Genomic DNA, 17,328 nt, shown 5'->3' with positions numbered 1-17,328 from the left:
TTACCAAGAGTCTTGTGTACTTAGTTCTGTGTGTTGAGTCGTTATGTTTGCGATATTCTCGGATAAACTCCTTCCCATAAAAGGTGGTCGGACAAGAAAGAATCCGAATTATTTGAGTGGACAGATTTTAAAACAGTATGAACTTCTACTTACTTTTAACTAAATGCACTCAAAAGACAAAAATGACCGTACTTAGCCTCTCATTGGATGTGTGGGAGATATAGTGAAGTCTGTTTTGTATATTGGCGTATCCTGGCCCGGTGGCTTTGGATTATCTCGCTTACTTATAGTACTTTCAAAGAACAATCGAAGGTAAATCACAGGTGGCAGTTACCTTCATATTTGGTACAAAAGAAACTCGGTGAAAGTGTTTGAGTTCGGCAAACAATTAATATTTGTTGTACCCCTTTTTTTTTTTTGCTTTTATAACTGTGAACAGTTTTTCAGGCATTGTTGTAACATATTTAATCAAAGTGTTTTTTGAAATTTTACTTCAAATCTTTCAAACACACTCATAAAGTTTACTTGGAATTGATTTGTCAAGTTTTCGATCTATCAAAAACCTTGAGATCAAGGCTTAGAGGCCATTGCATCATTTGAATTATTCCAGCAGCTTCTTTCTCAGCTAAATAATTTCTACATAGGTGTGATGACTGTTTAGGATTATTATGTTCTTGGTAGTAAAATCCTTTACCAATAAAACACAAACCACTGGGTAGACAATGGTGGATCAGTATTTGATAGTACTTGAGCTGGTCCATTAGTCCACCTATTTTGCATATATATCATGTTGCCTCAGCAGAAAAAGCCACCACCACCCCAACCATCACACTGCTTCCCTTCCATGTTTCGTGGTAAATACTATTGCATTGGGGTAACTATCACCTTTCTTTTGTCCGAACGTACAACTTACACTTTGGACCAAATATTTCAAACTTGGACTCATCTGTCCACATCTCCCTTTTCCAATAATCAACGGTCCATTTTTTTGTACTTTTTAACGAAATCCAGTCTCTTGACAACGTCTGGAGATTAAAGTAAAGGTTTTAACTGCTACACGATCAGATAGCCCATTCTTGTTGAGCCTTCTTGATACTGTAGACCTGGATAGTTTTCTATCATTTGGTACATGGTCGTTTATCTCGTGTTTGATATCATTGGCATTCTTCCTTATGTCCTGACGGCCCGGCATGACCAGGTGGGTTAAGGCGTTCGACTCGTAATCTGAGGGTGGCGGCTTCGAATCCCCGTGGCACCAAATATGATCGTCCTTTCAGTCGTGGGGGCGTTATAATGTGACTGTTAATCCCACTATTCGTTGGTAAAAGAGTAGCCCAAGAGTGGGCGGTGGGTGGTAATTAGCTGTCTTCCCTCTAGTCTTACACAACTAAGTTAGGGATGGCTAGCGCAGATAGCTCTCGTGTAGCTTTGCGCGAAATTCAAAAACAAACAGGTCACATGACGTTGATTTCAAGAATTCTAAAAATTGTTTTTTAGAAGCTGCTGATTTGTAACCGACTTTCTCAAAATGTTTAAGATTTTATTAGCTTATAATTCGAATGTATACAGTTCTCTCGCTGCTTCATGGCCAGGTGGTTAAGGCACTCGACTTTTAATCCGAGGGTCGCGGGTTTGAATCCCCTTCAACCAAACATGCTTGCCCTTTCAGCCGTTATAATGTGAAGATTAATCCCACTATACGTTGGTAAAAGAGTTATCGATGGGTGTTGATGACTAGCTCTCTTCCCTATAGTATTACACTGCTAAATTAGGGACGGCCATCGCAGATAGCCCTCGTGTAGCTTTAAGCGAAATTCGAAACAAACCCTGCTTCATTTTTCGTAAGGTAGAAGAAAAAGCTCTCTGTCGTTAAAATTACTAACGTATTCTTTTTAACTTGCAACTAGACTGAAATTACATTATAATTATCCTATATGTTTTATCCCCGGTGGATCAGCGATAAATTTAAGGACTTTCAAAGCTAAAATCTATGGTCAAATTCTACGTGGTTGACAGAGTGTAGGTAACTCAGTGCGTGACTTTGTGCTATAATAAAGAAATGAGCCAACTATTTTTTATACCTCTCTGGTGGTACAGTGAGTTTGGTTTGTCGTTTTTAAGAATTACGCACCCTTTTATCAAGTAATTAAACTTTCCAACCTGAACGTCACCTTAAGCCCACAGGAGGTAAATAACTAAGTCAGTCCAACCTGAACTTCATCTCAAACTCACTTGTCCAGCTCTGTGACCCAAGTTACGATAGTGATTCTCACTTTTATGACACATCTGCATATAAAGTGTTCAGCGGCGTCATGTTTCGAACTTATTATTTAGGATCAATGACATACAAAAATTAATAATAGCCTGTTTTTAATAATAAAATTATAGAAACACATGAGAAGATATAATGCCTGTCAAAATTACCAATATGTAAAATTTAATCATCACAACTATTGGTTTCATTAGTTTGTGCACTGCTTTACTGCTGTGGGTTTACACATATTCCAGTAAATATAATAAATTAACTACGAAACTTTGGTATTGCTGACACCCACAATCTGAACAATAAACATATACCGAATTATTTTAGTCGGTGATAGTCAGAATATTGTTATAACTCACTACCTGAAGCTGCAAGATTATTGAACTAAGAAGTGGGCTCCTCCCTTACTTTGTGTCGAATTTGTTGCACAAAATGAAAGGCAAGATACAAATGCAGAAATTGCAATATGTATGTATGTATATATATAATGCGTTACAATACAAAAGTGAAAGTAGTTTTCGTGGATATGCATTGAATTGATAAGGACTGGTAAAAAAACCTTTATTGGTTTCTTCCCAATTCAAATGTAACCCCCCTATACGTTAAAATTAAAATAAGATGAGATAAAATCGAATTGAAAAGTAACCCTGACATGTTAATTGTAAATTAAATAATCCAATAGATTATTCTCACCCTTTCAGCTTTGGGGGTGTTATAACGTGACAGCCAATTCCCCTACTCATTGGTAAAAAAAAGTGCTCAAGAATTGGCGGTGGATAGTGATGACTAATTGCCTTTAGTCTTAAACCGCTAGCACATATAGCCCTCGTGTAGCTTTGCTCAAAATTAGAAAAACAAACAAACCAATACATAGCGTTTTGAGAGGAAACTTAAATCAAGGATTGAACTTTGAATAAGCCTTGTTTACAGAAATGTGTCAAACCTTGGAATCAATGAGACCAGAATAACAACTCTTCATCCATGTTTTAATTGAGTGGAGGAAAGATATAACAATATGCTTTTAAATCAGTTAGACATTTATCTGTATGAAGATCTGCCATTTCTTCTTTTACGTTATCCAGTATCAGTACACGAAGTTACGAGCAACATGCAATCGTTATTGGTGTTTGGAATGTAACTCAAGTGCCATTGGACATTCTGTACTCGCATGCGGAACATTGCATAGGAATATGCAGGGAGACTAAGGAACACCACTGATGTCATATATGACTTTACTTTGGAAAAACGTCATTCATCTAATAGTAAACTGACATGTTGTTATGATGTTAATGTTGATAAGACTGGATGTCGTTACGGTGAAGTGGTGTGGCTGTACAATTATTGTCACAAAAGAGGAAGAACTCCAAAGTTAAGCAGGTGTTTGGATGGATCAAATGCTTTTGTGAGAAAAAAATGATGTGGTTTGCAGAATACAGATGTACAGGTTGTTTAAGCCAAGGTCATCTACCATGTTTTTCTTTGGAAGTAAATGGGTGAGAGAACACCTAGCTGGTTACAACAGAGAAGATTCCCCAGTGGTAGTCAGTGTGCTAAATAACTCAAGATTCTTATCAAGATATCTTTAGCAGATTTACCAGAAAAGAATGAACCTACTGAAAATCCCAGGGTTCCTGTCAAGACCACTTCCAGACGAGTACTAAGGATAAAGTCATACCATCTAGCCACATAAGCATCACAAAATGAAATTATGAAAAGAGTTCGTGAATGAGTAGTTTATACACAGTAAAATAAATTATCAACTGTTTCACTAGTCGGAATGTTTATCGTATTTTGTATAAAACCTTTAATTAACAATAGAATAATTGTAATGCTTATTTTTTTGAAAATTAAATTTTGCTAATAGTTTATTATACTTTATTGCTAATTATGAAATGTTATATTTATTGTACTGTTAATATCGGTATTGTGCAAGGGACTTCACAATCCAGAAACGTAGTGTAGTACACTACGTCGTTACTATTTTATTGTTTTATTCACTAGAAGAACTGATTGTGTTAAGTTCAAACATTTCACATAATCTTGAAGGATCTTACTGTGGGAAGCCTGATTGGTAATGATGTCAAAATTCGGGTTTTGATAGATATGGTGACAAGAAGTAAGATAGTTCATTGTGTAATTTTGTGCTTAAATCAACGTATCCCAAACTTTCTCAGTTCACGACGCTCTTAGTGGCTCAGTAATTTTTTCACACCGCCCCTAGGCAAAACGAAAAACCTAACAGTTCCGTTTATTAAGTAGTTAGGTCCAAACAACTTAATGTTTAATAATTATTTATGTCTTAACGTAGTAGCTGTTTGAAAGAATAATACACGTAAATTGAAAGTAAAAACAATATTTTTAATTTCATTTTTAAATAGCCACAATTACTAATGGGATGTGTGTGCCTGTTGGGCACCTAGGAATCAGATTGGACACCACCACCCTCATTTCTTGTTCCACATTGATTTTCGCGCGGTACTTGCTTTTTATCACAGCAACCGCTGAAAACCCCGCTTGGCAGAGATATGACGACGCAAATGGAATTAAGATTCGCTGAGCTTTATCACTTAGCAACAGATATTCATGTTTTACTGATATTCAAAATTCAGGTTCATATTGCCAAATTTTGTTTTTAAAGTATTGTCACAAGACAGCTTAATAAGATTTTCTTCTTCTGCAGAGGTAAAATCAGATGAGGTCTTAGCCTTGAATGAGTCTTGGGTCCATGCAATCTTTTCCATATATTCTGAAAAGTAATTTTCAAACCAGTCACTGAGCTGTGTTAGGTGCTCCTCAAAAACAGATTTTAGTTCATGGATCAAATCAACTTCACTGGATGTAACAAACTGCTGCTACAGGGGAAACAGTCTTTTCCACCATCTCCATTCATTTTTCTTCTCCACAGCAGTAACTTTTTTTCTGAAGACTGAAACTTTCTGTGCAAGTTTCAGAATGTGCGTGTTGTTTACCTGCAGAGAAAGATTCAACACATTCAGTTTTTCGAAGAGATCGCACAGGTATGCTAATTTTGACAAAAAAATTAGCATCCAAGAAGTTTTCAGCACATTCGTGTTCTCCTTCTTCGAGATAAGAGTAGAGTTTCTGTCGTAATTCGAACACATGGGACAATACATTCCCACGGGAGAGCCGTCGCGAGCTATAGTAGTACAACAAAGATGTGCGCTCAGATCTCATATTCTCACACAGTTTTTAAATATCTCGTCTTCTGTGACCGAGTTTTTATAAAGTTCACCAATTTCAACACACTGTAGATTGTGCAGTTGGTCCACAGTGCATCAAGAGCTTTGCTTTACTTTGCTTTGAGTGCCTGTAATCCCCCATAACAGCCAGACATAGAGCGACCACCATCGGTATAAACGCCAACGCATTTAGTCCAGTCTAAGTTGTTTTCACACATAAAAGTGTCAAGCATCTCAAACATGTCATGAGTCTTTGTACCTGCAGTGATACTTTTACAAAAGAGCAGGTCTTCCACAATTTTGTCACCATCCACGAATCGTGTGTAGCAAGTCAAATAAGCATCCTTGTTAGTATCCATTGCCTCACCTAGATGTAACCCGAATTCCTTCTCTTTCATTTTTTCAATTAGCTAATCGTTGAGGTCTTCGGCCATGTGTTGGATTCTACAACTGATAGTATTGTTGGATAAAGGCACCTTTGGAAGCAGTCTTCCTGCAGATTCACCAACTCTCATGTTCACCATATTCACTGCAGCCGGTAAAATCAGTTCTTCTGCGATGGTGAGAGGGTTTTTACATTTCGTGACTTTATATGCCACCTTGTAGGATACTATCAAAGCACTGCTTGGTACTAATGCTTGTTTCTAAAATGTACCTTTTTGTTCTTTCAATTATTTTAACTCTCTGGCAAAATAATCACGGGATTTACTAGCCATGTTAGGATGATTGGTCTCTGAGTGGCGTTTCAGTTTACTTGGAAGCATGCACTCTGGAGCCAAAACTTTTAGACATAATACACACTGCGGACACTCTTCATGATTGACATCTACCGAAGTAAAACAAAAATCTGGATAACTATCGTCATATTTCCGATATTTCCGTTTCTTCACAACTTTACCACTGGTTTGTGGTTCGCCATCCTTTTCTTCACTCCTACACTTCTTATTAATGTTGAACAATCTTTCCATTTTTATGCACAAGGACTAAACTCAACAAAATAATTTACTAAACTTCGCTTGACCTCGCAGACACTTGATCACAACGCCCTTTAGTTATTTCGATTACTGACGGATACGGAGAGTCGACAGATTTTGATATATACAATCTAAGAAACGAGAAAATTCGAGAAGTTACTGGCGTAGCCGAAAATATTAGTAAAGAAAATAATATCTCAAACATTCGAGAACGTCATCGAAAGGAATGTTGCGTGAACTAATACTAATCTTGTGTACTACCTCGAGCTAGTAGTTCGTATGGTGTTCGACAGATGTCGATATCGCTGTATTTTCCTCGAAAATTTGAAATATCCCACGGCGCCCTTGGGCGCCGCAGTGCGCAGTTTGGGAACCCCTGAATAAAACAACAAATAAATCAAATGGTATGTAAAAGGTAGAATAATAGGGAAATGATAGAGTGAGTTACATTATTTAACCAGTTCATTATCAGTTAGTTTTTTTTAACGAGTTGCACATTAAGAGTTATGGAATCTGTTTGTCAGTGATTGAGTTAGTAAGTTAGTCATTCACTGTTTTAATTATTTACCGATTTGAGAGGACATTTTGCAAGTAATTGATTGCTTAAGTTTATTTATGAATTAGGTGTAAATTGGATTTAGAAAATCTGTTGAAACGTTGTCTGAATGTATTCTGTATAAAACATTATCTATGTTTTATTTAATTGTTAGTTGTATGACCAAACAATTGTCTCCACTGTTTTGTGAGTGGTAAATGTTCTGTGTAATGCATAAATGGTATCTTACATTACCATACATGGTGTCGGGAAGCAAGAGCATTCAAGCACAGTAAGTCACCGTTGGTATGACTAAACGATTGTCTTAAGTAAAGAATTGAATGAAAAACCGTACAAAGTGAACATCATTCAACAACTTGGAAAGTAAGAATAATAATTTATTTAAAGGTTAAGAAGTTTAAAGTATCTAGGTCAAATAAAACATTATTACAATATTCTTCGTCAGTAGATGTGATATTGTTATATCAGTACAGAAAATTTTAATAATGTCATTCTCTGTTGCTTCGGAGTAACTATTTTGAGTATATTTATTTAATTTACAACGCTGCTTATGAGGTAGATGAACGGTATTCACAATTCATAATGAAACTCCGAATTAGGTAAATACAGAAAGTAATATCACATCTAGCATTAATTAATCAAATCAAGCCTTATCAAAATAAAATTTACAATATTAATACTACTTCGAAACCTAACCACCATGTGACGCTGGATGTGCGCCATTAGGGTTACGTTGTTTGTGACCGACCGAAGATTACTATTGTATCAATCGCTTTGAGTTGGTATGTTTGGTTATTTGGTTTATGTTGTATATTAGGAAGTCAAATTTATCTGAAAGTTATCAACTCTTAAAGAGGTAATTTTTGCTGTATTTATTTTTAGTATAGGATGAAAATGCAGAAATAATTCAATCGTGTGAATGTATAATTCTTTGCAACTTAATGTTAAAGCTTAAACTGTAACACGTAAATCTACAAATTCTACCATCAGCCATCATATTCACACCCTTTTTCGAACTTGTCTACAATACCATAGTAAAACTAACACTAATTTGAACGCTGTGTTAGAACTGTGTAATGTATTACAATTTACAGAGTTAGCGTATTGCGTGGATATTGGCATTGCCACAAACATCAGTTTATTATTAAGAAACTTAGTCGCATCAAAAATATTTTTAATTATTAATAAGAACCTGCAGCTTTTGATATTATAAACTTAGTAACTTTTATATTTATTTCGGTAAGGTAGAGTGATTATGATATTATTTATGCCTAATGCAAAAGAAATAATTATTATTCCGTACTTAAATTTGAAATATTTGTTCCATTAATGTTATCTTAATCTTAGTTAAGGTTAGGATTTATAATTATTAACAATTATTTAAGTGTAATTTAAGTAAGAGTTATCACTTTTTTGTTGCATAAATTTTAAACGTTTTGAACAGAAAGTCTGTATAAGTATGAAATGGATGCATTTAAAAATTAGTATCAAATATGTTAAAACGTAGTTACAAAAATGCTTGCTTAATTGAGTGAGCAATTTGAATGCACTGTAACTTAAACTTAAAGATGTTTTTCTTTAGATGCTCAAACTTGTGTCATGTCACTACTTTAGAATCTTCAAAAAATATCTTCCATGATTATGTTATACATGTATTATGGCCAATTTCCATTTTAATTTTATAGGAGCTAGCAACTTTTTGACTATCCAGGGTAACTTTAACAAACTTGTATGTAAGTATGTCATGGTGTTTCAGATATGGTGTCATAGCCTGATCAAGTTTTATATATATATAAATATATGTCATAAGAAGGCTTTTTTTTTTTTTACTTAGATCATAAAGATAGTATTACATTTTACATAAATGTGGATATATTGGAATTAAAAACAAAAGAATCAATAGGTAGCAAAGAACAGTGCAACCATGTAGGTCACTGATAACTAAATTTTGTTTTAGGTTAACAAGAATGTGAAATGTTTTCAAACCTTAATTTCTAACAGTCTTTGTACAACTTCAAAATACACGAAAGAGCCAAATGTAAAAAAAAAAAAAAATTACAAATTAACCAAACTTTTTAAAACAATTCTGTCACATTGAATGCTATTTTTCCTTGCGATCAGGCACTGATGTAAACTTGTAATGCTTAAAGAACATGTTAAATCTTGTTTAGCACCCTAGTGACAGACTGCTAGCTCATACATCTGAAAATCAGGTTTTGATACTCATGATGGAAATGACAGAGATAGCTCATCATGTGGCTTTGTTTAACAATAAGTTGTGTGCATGTTAAATTAGGTGTGAATCTTTTGCTGTAGGGGTTCTACATTTGTTTGATTGGATCAAACCTCTTCTAAGAACCAACGTGTAGAGAATTAAGGCCTTTTTGTTTTTTGTAATACAATTCATATTACACCCATGTATTGAACCAAACATTTTAAAGCCTTGGCTGTGGTCTCACTAAATATAAATCAGATATTGGGCAAAAAAGTCCCAAGTCATATCTTGACATCACGTTAAAATCCTTCAAGATGTTATTATTAGGAAATAAATTAGAAAATTGAAACAATGAATGAAAACCCAGTAGTTCTAAACTCTTGTTTTTAATCACACTAAACCTCTTTTAGACAATAAGTTGAAATAACAGACCATAATAAGTAAAATCAGAGGTCTTTTCTTTAAAAACATGAGTTCTATATGGAGAGTAAACAAACTGTTTTCTTTATGATTATCTTATCCTTATTGGTAACTTTGTTCTTCACGAATATAACTTCCTAGAAATTGGAAAGTACAGTGTTTTAATCTGTAGAATGTCTTACCAGATGATTTAGCATGATTTTATCATGAACTTCTTTATGGAAGACCTTCATACACCTGGTTTTATGCCCTTAACTATTTATAACCTTCACCAGGTGGAGATAAACATAGAAGGTAAATTAAAGAAAATCAGAAAGGATAAATTTGACACAAGTATATACTTTGTTTTTTGGGAAGTTTTTTGTGTGGAAATATATATATTATGAATATTTATTGCTTGAAACTTTTAAAGGTAAAACCAAAAGAAATTGTGACTACAGATAGTTTAATAGGTAAATTTCTTCTGTGTGCTAAATATTTCTATATCAACATAATTAACTTGTATCAAAGCATATAGATCAAAATTAAAAATAAAACTGGCAGTAAGTATCAATCAATAAATAAATTTTTATATTTTTATTTACTAATTATAATTCATCAATTAAATACTATTTTCAGTTAAAATTGGATTGAGATTTTGGCATGTGGACACAAATGGGATTACTGAAATTGATGCAGGTGTCATTGGTTGGAGAGAGCTTGCATAAAGCTAAGGAACAATTGCTTGTATGATCTTTCATTGAGAATAAGGTGTGCTTTGATTGTTAAAGGAATTGGCACTACCAATGTATCTTTTCACTTAATAGGGAAAATGGTGAGACTAAGGGAATACAAATACAAGTTTGTTGGCAGGGTAAAAGTCGTTCGTGATGACGAGAAACTTGCTTGAAGTTAAAGTGTATCTCAAGATGGCTGGTATAAGTATTAAAACTTTTAAAGTAAATTAGAGAACAATGTTTTGACCTTCTTAGGTCATCTTCAGGTTAACAAAGAGTTGCAAACTTTCTGGCTAAGAAAGTTTTTCTAATAGATGGTTGTCCTGTGAAATGGATTTCATCCAGATGTGGTGGATGCTTTGTTTAATGGAAGGCTGAATGAACATGTGTGTTAAAAGGGCTGTTTTGTTTGCGTAGTGAATGAGACAGCCTAGATGGACTAACAGGTTTTTTTTTATGGTCCTTAAATCTTGGTTTGGATAGCATAAAAAAAATCAATCCTTTATCCTCTCAGTGCTTAATTTTTTTAATTTCTGTAAGATCACCTATTATTATTCTTTTCTCAAGAGGAAATGAGATGAAATCTTAGCCTATTTCCATAAGGTAAACTTTCTATTCCCTGAACCAAACTAGTAGCCTTTCTCCAAATCCATTCCAACAAATTAATATCCTCTTAAATAAAGACCAAACTGTACACGATATTCCAAATGAATCCTGACTAGCAATTTATATTAAAAAAAAATGTACAACCATCTGTTTTGATTTAAATTTAATCTGTACATTTGTGAATTACATACTAATATTGTATATGCTTCAGTATTAATAAAAAGAAAAGACCAATGTTATGATTGACTTGAGTAACATATCCATCACATCCCCAGTATCCTTTTCTTCAGTTATGCTACATAGCAAGTTCCTGTCTATGAAATGTGACCCAAATGCATTACTCTACATTTACTTTTTCAAAAGTCTGTAGTATATTGATTATATAAGTCCATTCTTTAGTGATTCTTCAACATTGTTTATTGTATGGGTGTTTAATATTCCTCATTTTATCCTTTCAACTCAGTTTTGTTCTTTGTACTTCGAAGACCAGAATATCTGAGCTTCTTCTTGACCATACTGTGTTTTCTTTCAATCTGATAGACTTATTTTGGAAACTGTTACTTCTTATGCTCTAAGTTTGTGTTTTTTTCTTAATAACTATTACCTATTTTTGTCTACAATAATAAAAAAACAAAAAACTAAAGCTTATAGTGTGTGTCTTGGACAAATGGTATGTGAAACAGGTTTTTTGATACAAAATAATATATAAAAGACAAATCAGCACTTACTGAAAACTTAGAATGCAACAAAAGTAACTACTCATTTATTTGTCATATTTTATTAGGACATAAAACTTAAAACCATGACATCCTTTTTCATCTAGTTAAGTGTAGCAAGACACTAAAAATGTTATCTCAAAGCTCAACTTATTTTTGTGTTATGATTCTTAAGGTTGTGCTTATGTTAACATTATCAAGTTTAGGTGAAATTGTTGGTCTAAATTCTGAATACACTTTTCAGCAGAGAATATTTAATTTTCTACCTTTGAATCTTTGAATTTGAAATGTTTTTAATGAAAAAATTTTTTTCAGTCTGAGTTGTTGGACTTCACAAATCTATTCATGGTTATATTGTATTTCATGACTTTTTTTTTTCAAATTAAAATATTTCATTATTTTTTGAAATTATCTTAATATATGTTGAATAGTGGATTCAGCCATCTCTGATAATGTTTTAAAATTTTTATTCTTGCAACATGAAACAAGTGTTTGACAGTATAAGAATAAAACATTACTGATGAATGTTTCTGGAGAATACTGTACAGATGCAGAAATTGTCACATGTAACCATAAATATGTAACATTTTAAAATATTTTTTGAAATTCATGAAACACTGATGGATTTGTGTACATTAGAACTACATGTAAAAAAAAATGTACAGAACAGTGTAGTTTTATATATTTTGAAATCCAAAACTGGCAGAACATGTACATGTACAAAGTTTATTTAGTGAGAGTACATGATATTCCACATATGATATACCATACATGTGTATGAAGTACATTTCAGACATAACTATTGATCCTTTCAAATTATTAGTATTGGACTGTATTAATGCAGGCTTTGTATAAATAACAATAAACAAGAAAAGCATCAATATAAACAACTACACAGCAACATATTTGTGTATTCTCTTTTATTGTTCAAGTTTTATCCCAGTTTAATTGTGTTATTGAACAACATACACGTGAGCTTGTTTCATAATTAACTTTTTATTAAATATTCTGTACAATTTTCATAATTAAATAAACTTAATGCAGAATTTTACACTCCATGTTCATATTGTAGCAGATAGAATTTGATAAATTATTGTTGGATCTATGTGATTCGACCCAATTTTGTGTTATTGAAAAGCTGTTGTAGTGCAAGTTAAACTTTAAGGTCCCTCAGCTACCTCTTACATGTAGTTGTAAGATATTAAAACAAAGACTATCAAGAGATAATGATGGCACTGTAAACACAGATGTGGAACAAAACTGATGTTTATGATAAATATTGTAGTTTTCTTGCCTTTAAATGTGTTGTCATACTTTCAGTTGAACTTTGTTGATGTTTATTATGTGCAACTATGTTAGTTTAGTGCCTACTGTTTTTTATGTATATGTTGTACAAGTATTAAAAAAACTGCATTACTTTTGGATTCTGTTGCTGTAAATATATGAAAGATATGTGTACACTGGCATGTATATTTGTAAGGTTTGTAAGAAATATTTAGAATTTTGGGATAAAGGCAGAATTTTTAATGCTAGTAAAAATTAGTACACAAATGACTAAAAAACATTTAACAGTTGTGTGTTAAAGGTCTAATAAATACAAATGTAGGTCCAGCTTTCATAGGTACATTGAATAACTTGTATAAAAGTGAAAATAAAGTGTTAAAAGTTTTCCTTTTTAAGGTTGTTTTATTTGATTTCTTGTAGGTTTCATACATCAGGAGTTGGATAACATATTAATACACATGATGGAAATATTACTGAAAACATATTTCAATATATGCACATGTATATGTGTATTTAGAAAAAAACTTATGAAAGTTCCTCTCTGAAGATTCTTTATATATTGTCTATTTATTTATTGGTAGATTCTGTTTTTTGTGTTAGTAAAATCTGAAATGATAGTGATCCAAGTTTATCATATTACATAAATCTTAAGACTTTTAGATTCATTTATTCACACTAACTGTAAATCTTTTCTTCGTAACATGTAACTCAAAAAGGGAGAGTTGAATTGTTTTATTCGGTAATAAAACGCTACTACAATGTGAAGTTATGTCTTCATAAGGAATTTGTTTTCACATAAATTTTAATACTTTAGTTTTATATGTAAATGGTAAATTTAAAATGTTTTCATTTAACACAAAATACTTTGTTAGTGAACTAAGGATGACAATATAAATAGCTATGTCCTGGTAGGTTATTTGTAATTTTCCTATTTTATAAGTTTTCTTGTTTTAAAAATGTGTAGTAATTTTTACAGTTTCTTGAATCTTTTTAGAAATTGATTTTTGAAAGCAGCTTGAGATTTAAAGATTTTTTTTTGAAATTAAAGAATGGACTTGAGTAGCCACTATTGTGAGTTATTGGTCGGTACATTACTAAAGTGTATTCTACTGTAGTGTGTGATCTACACAGATGCTGTTGTCATCACAGTTTTAACTTTAAAATACCAATACATAAAGGTCTGGCATGGCCAGATTCAAAAGATGATAGGGAAAATTACAAGTGTATTATTGAGAGCTTATTAGTGAACAAGTTTTATACAAAGAGGTTTAGTGATAAAAAAAATCAATATCATATATGGCAGACAGATGATAGCTCTAAGCCTGACTGAAAGAACAAAGCAGTGCATTCAAAAATGCATTGTAAACCAGTATGACAGGACATCTTGGTTAATTGCTTGTCCCAACTTGCAGAAGCTTTTCTGTTGGCTATGTTTATTATTTAATACTGAATGTGGGACATGGAACTTGAGCAGTTTTGATGGTTTTAAATAATATGCATAAGATAATAAAAGACATAAATTTCTCCATTCATATATTTTCAACTCTAGTCCTAGCTAGGTTTGTAAAATCACGGTTTGAATTCCAATATAAAAGCCAACATAAATGTGCAAATGCACAATGACAAGGTATAGACATTCTACAAAGATTAATCAATGTAGAATGTTATTTGGGTGAACAACAGCATTTAGAGGTAATGATGAATCACTAGAGTCTGCTAACTGAGGCAGTTATGTGGAGTTGGAAAATTTGTGCAAGAAATATGATTTGTTATTAAATCCCATTTAGAGAAGTTGATTTGTTTTTTGGTTTTTTTCTGGCCTGTCAAATAGAATCCAGAATGATCTGGAAATAAAGATAATAGTTTCTATGAAGTGGTAATAAATTTATTCAGTCAAAAGGAAAGGAAGATGGAATTAACATATAAAATAAGTAAGTAGTAGAATATGTCTTGTGTTTATCTTTAATTGGTAGTACTTATTCTTAAATATGATTAATCACTACAAGTAATTAATTTTATTTTTACTGGCCATTCTGTACATGTTTTTTATTTTAGAATTCACTTTTCATGCCTTTGCTTCACCATCAAGACAAATCATTGCATGCTCCTTGTGGTTAGGGCACTCATAATATGAGGGCCATGGGTTTAAATCCTCATCCCACCATACATGCTCCTCCTTTCAGCCATGGGAATCATTATGATGTAATATTCAATCCCATTATTTGTTCAAAAGAGTAGACCAACAGTTGGCAGTGGATGGTGATAACTAGCTGCCTTCCCTCTAGTCTTGTACAGTTAAATTATGGACGATTAGTGCAGATAGCCCTTGTGTAGCTTTGAGTGAAATTCAAAACAAACAAACCAATACAAATTTGTTGTAGCAAATATATTTGGAATGATACAAGTTACAACAATCTAACCTAGTGCAATTACAATCTACATTTAAGGTATTCCTTTGGAACACACAACTTATTAAATCATTACTATTTGCCAGACAGAAAGATAAATATAAATAATTTATCACAAAATTGTGTTTCAGTGAATCATTAAAACGGTGGTGGTGATAGCATTTGTGTAAACTGCACACTAAAGTAGCATCATGTATTATTATTAGTTTATTAATGACAATGTGAAAGTTTCAGTAGAATTCACACAACTTAAGAAATATTAACTTTTATTTTAGGTGTAAAATTTTTATAGACTTCTATTAAAATGTGTACTAAATGTCAGTTTGTTTTTGTAACCACATTGCAGGAGTTGCTAATATAAACACTTCCAAGGGAACTTGTATACATGTCTTTCTGTTGTAGTTATGTAGTTTGTAGATGATTCTATTTTGTTAAAGTGAACTGAATCCTGTTCTGCCTAATAATCTCACCATCTAACATTCTTTTCACAAAAGTGATACTTAGATATGTATATGTCTATAAATATGAGCTAATATTATTGGTTCATAGCTGCTGTTCTGGGATTGATCTTGCTTAAGCCTAATATTCAAATTTGTAGGTTTCATACAACAGTTATTCTTGATATTGTCAATATGTAGGTACATTTATTTAAAACTTAGATGTCATAACATTTAGCTGTCTTCCTTTAAAGAACAGGCTTATTGAAAAAAATCTGCTCTAGATTATATCTTGTGTTTTAGTTTTACCTGTTACATTTCTCTGAATGCAAATAAGATCATGGTTTATGAATATACTTATTTACTCTAATGACAAGTATATGTAAATGGTCCAGTTACTTAATCAGTTATTAATTTTAATTTGATTCACTATACAGAAGGGAAGTAAACCGAGCTTATATATATATATTACTTACCTACACATACAAAACTGTTCTTAATGTTTTACTACTTAAAAAAAAAGAGACATAACTTGCATTAAAGTTTGACTAATATAAAAGCATATAATGTTGATGTACGTTGCTTGGCTTCAGTACTTGTAAGAACCAAGGTAACAATATTTTGATCTCACCCAGTTCTATGTTAGAACTGATTCAGATAGTGTATCATTTTTAGGACTAATAATTTGTAGTCTTTAGAACATTGACTTTCTTTGTTAATCTATAGCCTGTAGAGTATTGACTTGTGTACTATGTTAATCTATAGCCTGTAGAGTATTGACTTTCATTCTTTCCTAATTTACAGCCTTTAGAACATTGACTTTCTTTGATAGTCAATAACCTTTAGAATATTAACCTTCTAATAATTTCTATAACTTTTGAAACATTAACTTTTTGACTGTAACAACTTATAATTTTTAATACGCTTTTTGTTGATCTTTAAATGAATCACTGTAGTATTTCTGAGTTTAAAAAATATGATGGTAACAAAAATAGATGATTCTGATTGTTGTGTCCCAGCTGGATCAGGGAAAGTAGATACACAAGTTGTAATTCATCAGACAATCTATGTCAAAGATAGTTGAGATGAAATTTACATATTCAGGAATGTACATGTGTGGAAGAGTGACAAGTCAGTGGTGCTGTACTGAACATGTAGAACTATGAAGAGAATTAACTGCTTAAACCTGAACAGGTGCTGCTTATGTCTGGCTGACAATCCCAATTTAACCTTCAGTCAGTAACAGTCTGAAAACATTTACATTTCTTTGCCTAACAATTAATTCAAGCCATGTTGTTTCCACCTTTTATAAATATATCAAATTGTATTAAGATATGGTGGTGATTATTAGGATGCCATTAAAGTAACTGAGATTGTGACAGAGTCTTCTTTTCAGTTCCTAGTGGATGTGTGTTAATTGCATGTCCACAACTCTGCATGATTGCAAAATTATTCAACTTTTATAGTAAATGAATATGTACTCACATTTCACTAAGTATGAGAAGTCAGTTATTATGTGTTACTTTTTGTTTT

General features: G+C 32.4%; 1 protein-coding gene across 4 annotated transcripts in view; it reads left to right on the top strand.

The window, feature by feature from the left end:
• Positions 1–7,693: 7,693 nt before the first annotated feature.
• Positions 7,694–17,328, top strand: part of LOC143244353 (epsin-2-like) — a 41,387-nt gene continuing 31,752 nt past the window's right edge. Inside the window, exons 1-2 of one of the 4 annotated variants that reach the window (XM_076488856.1) lie at positions 7,723–7,849; positions 8,679–8,726. The gene's annotated coding sequence lies outside the window, so the exon portion shown is untranslated. Of the gene's footprint in view, positions 7,850–8,678; positions 8,727–17,328 lie in introns of all 4 variants that reach the window. The other 3 variants (XM_076488857.1, XM_076488855.1, XM_076488854.1) reach the window with 3 other exon arrangements.

The sequence above is a fragment of the Tachypleus tridentatus genome, chromosome 2 (genome assembly GCF_004210375.1).
Source record: "Tachypleus tridentatus isolate NWPU-2018 chromosome 2, ASM421037v1, whole genome shotgun sequence".
NCBI classification, from domain to species: domain Eukaryota; kingdom Metazoa; phylum Arthropoda; class Merostomata; order Xiphosura; family Limulidae; genus Tachypleus; species Tachypleus tridentatus.
This window is presented reverse-complemented; position numbering and strand designations above follow the sequence as displayed.